At 36.5% G+C, this 6718-nt stretch overlaps 1 pseudogene; it reads right to left on the reverse strand.

Moving 5' to 3' along the window:
• Positions 1-625: 625 nt before the first annotated feature.
• LOC112485947 lies at positions 626-742 on the reverse strand (annotated as a pseudogene).
• Between the last annotated feature and the right edge of the window lie 5976 nt (positions 743-6718).

Here is a 6718-nt window from a genome sequence, read left to right on the forward strand (position 1 = left end):
CCAGTGGCATGGGGGAAGGAGGGAAGCTATGGGGACTGGGTGAGGGAATGAAAGGAAGATAAACACCCCCAGGACAGGAAGATATCAGCAAAATAACTGAATTAGTGGAATCTTCATGGTAACAGTTGAGGTTTCAAGAGTAACTATGCCTTTGAAAAAGAATGAAACTGATCAACGAGAAATGGTGGATCATCTACCAGACTTAAAACAAGTACGTGACTCAGAATCTCAGAAGTGCCATCTATATTATATAACTTTTAGCTTTCATATGTATAAATACAAATATTAAATATATATGTATATATATTTGGAAATAGGCATAAAGTCAGTGGGCTAAGAAATAGTTCTTTGGAAATTTTACTAAGGGGATAGATCACACTTCTCTTTATTATTTTTAAAATATTAATATCTAACTAGTTATTCATTTTAAGGATGACACTTTATCTAATTTTGCATAATGTGTAATAGGTCATTCCAGGGACTCTAGGGATTCAGCAGGTCTTTTAGCACAGTGGTTTAGAACACAATCTCTGACCTAGGTTGGAATCCCAACTCCAACCCTTACTAGCTATGGAATTTTGAGCAGTTTAGCTTTTATTATTGTTATTATTATTTATTATTATTGTGCCTACAGCACCTGGTCTTCCTAAGTGGTCTCCCATCCAAGTACTGAACCAGGCCCAACCCTGCTTAGCTTCCGAGATCAGACATCGGGCTTGTTCAGGATGGCATGGCCATAGACCATGACTCCACTGGAGCATGAACCCAGGACCTTCTGCGTATAAAGCAGACGTGCTAACCGCTACACTATGGAACCACGTCTGCAGTTTAGCTTTTTTAAGGTGTAATTTCCTCATTTATAAAATGAGAATAAAACAGTACCCAACATACAACTCTACACTGAAGATTTTAAAAGAGAAATGCATAATAAAGTGCTTAACACAGTGCCTGGCACAAAGAAAGCACTCGGTAAATGTTAGCTGTTATCATTTATAGCAATATATCAAAAAGTTTCTAAGCTCCTTGAGGGCAGAGACTGCGTCTTTTATACCTTTGCATACCAATGCCTTTTACAATTCCTGGTATTTAAGAAGCAAGCCTTAGCTAAATAGCTATAAAATGATAGAAAAGAAGGAAAGTGGGAGGCAGGGAAGCAGAGGCAAGGAGAAGTTTATCATATGGAAGAACTTGAACTGTTAAATGAATTTTAATCATAACAAGAGATTTAAGTGCGAAGCCTCTATTTAACCTTCCTTCACTTCTTCAGTTCATTTATTCATTTTGAAAATATGGAGAAAGTGCTAAAGAGACAGAAATAGACAAATGGGACAGACTCTCCAGGCTCACTTAGTTACAGTATAGCAGGGAATACAGATATTAAACTAATAATTATGGGAAGCAGTAGGGTAGAGTGCCTAATATGACCAAATGTCGGTTCTTTGTTTTGTTTTTTAATGTAGGTTCTTTAGAGTCAAGTTGCTGTGAGGGATAGTTCAAATCTGAGTCTAGAAGAGAGTGGTTAACTAACTTGCCCAAAATCATCACATAAGTGGTTAATTGCAAAGCAAGTGGGGGGAAACAATAAAGAAAACTTAAATCTCTTTGCACATATCCCACTCCAGAAAAAAGTTGGGTATCGTAGTCTGGACTTGCACTTCCCCTAGCCTGGCATTTTTGTTTGTTTGCTTTCATTGTATTAACAAACATTTGTATAAGGCTCTTTTCCCTGTTAGAGTATGAGCTATGTATGACTGAGGGCTGTATCTGCCTTGCTCTTCACAGAGTCCTCAGCATAAGTGTCTGGAAGGGTACTGTCCAATATGATAGCCATAGCCACATGTGGTTATCGAACATTTGAAATGAGGTTAATTTAAATTGAGATGTGCTGAAAGTATAAAATAAACACAAGATTTTGAAGACAGCAAAAAAAACTCTCGATAATTTTATATTTATTACACATACAATATTTTGAATAGATTGGGTTAAATAGAATATATTATTGAAATTAATTTTACAGGTTTATTTTTTCTTCTTTAATGTGGCTACTAGAAAAAAATTAAATTACATATGTAGTTCACATTTGTGGCTTACATTATATTTCTACTGGACAAAGAAGATGCTCCATAAATTTTTGCTGGATAAGTGAATGAATGAATAACCAAGAAGGCCTAGAGAGTATTAGAAAGACTAAAATCAGTCTGTTCTTTATAGAATGACATCTGACATCTTGATGAAATACATAGCTCTTTTTACTAATTGAGAAGCACAGAGGAGTAATCTTGGTATTATACCCCATGTTCCTTAGCCGCTAAACCACCAATAATAGAGTTTGTAAGGCATGAGGGCTTGAAATACCTTATATTTTTCCCTGTCAAAAAAAAAAGTGCCAGTCATGTGTGGAAAAGCAAAGAAGATTACAATCTTATTACAAGATTGAAACTTCATAACAGAGTACATCCAAGCAGGCCAAACTGAAAAGGGTATGGAGAACATGCATTATATTAAACCATGAGTTATTTTATGCAGGCCTGAAACTGTAAGAAGGAAATGAGAAGGAAAATTACAGAGGCAATAGAAGAAAACGGAATTTTATAGCATTTGGAGATAATCTTTAAAGAAAAATGCTCAAAGTAATGCTTTTGATGAAAATAAAAAAATGCCCAAGGAGCCAATAATTTTCTAAGCTATTCAAAATCATCTAAAAATATGTGAGAAGAAAAAAATAAGGAAAGGAGAATATTAAAAAAAGAAAAAGAAAAAGAAAGAAAGAAAACACACCTGGAAACTCATATTTCAAAATGGCAACAGTGATGCTTTCTAGATGGTGGGAATCATAGAAGATGTTTTGGTTTTTCACTGTGCTTTATTTTCATTTTCCAAAATTTTTATAACAAAGTGTGACTTCGTAATCAGAAAAAATGCAATAAACTTTTTCTTAATTAAAAAGATAAAGAAAGGGGTAAAGCTTAGTGTAGTGACAGAATGACAAGCCAGAAGGAGAATGGAGAATCTGACAAGACTGGAACCAAAAACCATCAGGTGGCTGGGCAGAGTCTGACACACAGAAAACCAAATAGATCAAATAGCTACACGAATGATGGAGTGGGTACCAGCAGGGAGTGGGCCAATGAAAGACCACATGCAAGAAATTGGGACTCAACCTTCGAAGCTTGAGGTGACAGTGCTAAGGGAACAAGACAAATGAACCAACTTTCAAAGCTAAAATGATGATGGATAGACTTGGAAGCAGCCGAAACCTAAAAAGAAAAGAAAGGTCCTGAAAAAAGTCCTGAACTTTATCAGGTTCTTATCCCGAGGTTGAAAGAGTAGGTAAGAGTGATCAGTTAATTGTGCAGCCTTTGTTATTACATAGTTGCTAGGAATTCAGTTGGAAAATGTTAATCTGTTCACACACTAAAACCTGCTAAATGCAAGGAAATATATCAACACTCCAGTCTCTTTCTGATAAGACTGCCTGTGTATTAGCTTGGGAATCATTCATTCCACACATATTTATTGAGAACTTACTCTTTTCTAGGGGGTAGGAGCAAAAGCTCTAAAAGAGGAAACAAAAAGTCCAGCAACAACCTCTGGCTGCTCTAGTTTTCTATTCCTCTCAGCTGCATAAATGAAACATTACATTATCTGATAGGAACCAAGTTCCCAAAGCATAGTGCACTGTCTTAATATGAAGGTCGAAAGCCTTTTTAAAAATCCATGTGTAGAATATACTAGATATTCAGTAAGAGTTTGATCCAAAAAGGTTTGGGACAACTGAGGAAGGTATAAATAACAGTATGGTCTCTATGCTGTCTACAGTATCATCTGATGCTCTTTACAATGACGAAAAAGAAAAATCAGATTCAGATCACTGATGAAGTGCCCAGTCTTCGGTCCTGTTCATGTAAACTAAATTAATCAGACAAAAGGTAAAAAAGTACATTCAGATATTTACAGACCTGAAAACCACTCACTTTCCAAATAGCACTGTCAAATTTAATCATGTTCACTGGCATATACGCCTTTAATCTATAGTTACGTTACGTAGCTTTTTAATAAGTATCCTTCAAGTACGCTCTTAATCTTATTCCTGTAAACTGTTCCTGTGACATCCTTGGCAAATCTCCATTTTGTTTGCATGATAGAAACCAAATTAGATGGAAGTTCAACAGGGGTGCAGAGATCTCTATTTTATAATCGTTCACAGATTTAATAACAAAGCATCCTAAGAATGAAAATTTAAGAAAACCTAAGATACTTTGGGTGGGTACATTTCAAGAAAGAATGGGAGTCCACTGCTGGACAGCATGACTCTCAAACCTTTGGGGAATGGCCTTACGACATAACTTTAAATACTGGAATAGCCACATTTTCCTCTTAATTTAAATTTTAATTCTTATTTATTCTTGGTCTTTAACCAAAGTGGTTTGTCCATTAAGTGGTTAAAACTTAAGGTTACTCATCCAAGGAGTAGGAAATGAAGGTTCTCGGTTTGATGGACAACAGCTCAGAGATCCCTGATGTCCCAAAATATTAGGTTTCTCTTCTAATAATGTTGGAAATATTGCCTACTGTCATGATTAATCTGAGCCACAGCACAAGCTGATTGCAGGTGACGCAGTCACAGAGCAGCACCCGTGTTGGTTTCCACACACCGTCAAATCTGCTACAAATGCAGGGGTGAATGGGAGAGAACTGTGATACCAGGTTTCCTGATGGCTAATAGATTGTGACATGAAAGAAGGAAACCTTTATTTTAATTCAAAAAACAAAAGCCAAATAGCAAAACTTATGTACGTGCTGAACTTTTTTTTCTTCCTCAAGTGGAAAACATTGACTTGCTAACAACTCTTGGCTGGCATCAAGGGAAAGTGGAGGTATTTGCAGATGTGGAGGAAGACATACAAAACATTTTTCAAATCAAAGGCTTGAATTATTGCACTGGGTTCATGAAGTTTCACAGGCATCTAGACACACCATTGTCTTCACCCTGGAACAAGCTGCCCTTTCTATTCAAGAAAGAAAACAACCCAATGTGTCTCACAATCAGATCTGTATGTATCAGGGAGCTATCTATATTTTGAAATTCTTTGCATTGTCTGTGGAAGGGTGTGCTGTTTGGACCCAACAATGGCAACATTGATTTTAAGATTTTTGAATTTTGGTTGTACAGAGCAAACAGTGAAAGAAAGCTGCCAGCTTTTAGAACTACAACAACAGTGCTCTTACACAAACTCACTTCTTTCCTGGCTGTTTTACATAGCCAAAGATCAATACTGCTCATTCAGCCAATGTTATTAACCCCATTTATCAGCTTCTCTCTTAAAAAAAAAAAAAATTGAAAGGATCTTGCCGACAAAGTTATGTCATCTTCCGCTCATTCAATCATAGAGGGGATAATTCACTTTGTTGTGCACCCCCAACAATTGAGCCTTGTTTATGAACTTACATTTATTAAGTGAAAGTATTTAGAAACTGATGGTACATTCAAGCTGGGTTGCCATGGGCAGTAATCCTGGCAGAAAGTCGTGACCTCCCCGTTATGCAGCGAGTAACTAATTGAAATGATACAAATTACTCCGATTCTCTGTCTGCCAATTTAGAGCCTGGTTCTGGTCAAGGGTCAAATGAGCTCCTATTCATGAAACTATGTTTGAAGTAGCTGTTACCATACAAGGGGGTTTGGTGTGGGCATCGCTGCTGCTTTGGACTTTACCATATACTGCGAAGAGACAGTAAAGCAGTTAAGTTCCAAAGCCTACCTTAGCCAACACATCAAAAGCACAGTGTTGTCATTTGGTTTGTGCTACTTGTCAACAGCACTGGACATGGTTTGCTAAACTTTACTGGCTAGAAACAAATGTTACATTCAGCAGCCACTTAGAGACTCTGTCCTCTTTAGCCTGCATATTTCATTGGCTCTCTGATATGCCCACCGCAGAGGAAACCAAATGCCATAAACTCAGTATTGAATGATTCTCAATTTATCAATTCCCATCAAGTATCATCCTTTTCAACTTCTCCCTGCCCCGGCACATATACACGTAGCTGCCAAATAAATAAGATAAATTAAAAGCCTAAAAGGTATATAGCATGCCAGTTCTTTCTTCAAAGCATAATCAGGATGATTATCTCTGTTTGAGAAATGACACTAAATGTTAATCTAATTGAATCTGGGAAATGTGGCAATAAAAAGTTAATAATTTACAGAGAAATTGTTCTTCAGAAAATTCTAAGTGAATGCCCACTAAATGAATTTCAAGAATTGTGCTCAAAGGCATATAGGATGTGTGACAAATGCAAAGGCTTACTTTGAATATGTTTTTTACACTACCAAAACTATTTACTTTAAAGCACCATGTTGGACCATATATGTACATGGAGGCATACACATGTCATCTGCAAAAAAACCTACCAAAAAAAAAAAAAAAAGGAAAAATATCTCCTTAAGACAGCTGAAAGCACAAAGAGGAAGCTACTTGAGTGTTTAAACTTTAACCTAAAGGTTGGCTTCAGGGCTGTACCCAGCACTATTTCAAAAATCAGATTTACTTACAATTAATGCATAAAGAGAAAGCCTCAGAAATTCCCATTGAATTCTTTCTTCTTTTTTTTAATCGCAGAGACGTCACATAGAATTTTAAAGGTGATATAAAATTTACAAAGCAAGGATGTGCAAGGTTAAGTTGGACATCCACTGTAGCTAGCATATACGCTA

The sequence above is a fragment of the Pteropus alecto genome, unplaced genomic scaffold, assembly GCF_000325575.1.
Source record: "Pteropus alecto unplaced genomic scaffold, ASM32557v1 scaffold25, whole genome shotgun sequence".
NCBI lineage: Eukaryota > Metazoa > Chordata > Mammalia > Chiroptera > Pteropodidae > Pteropus > Pteropus alecto.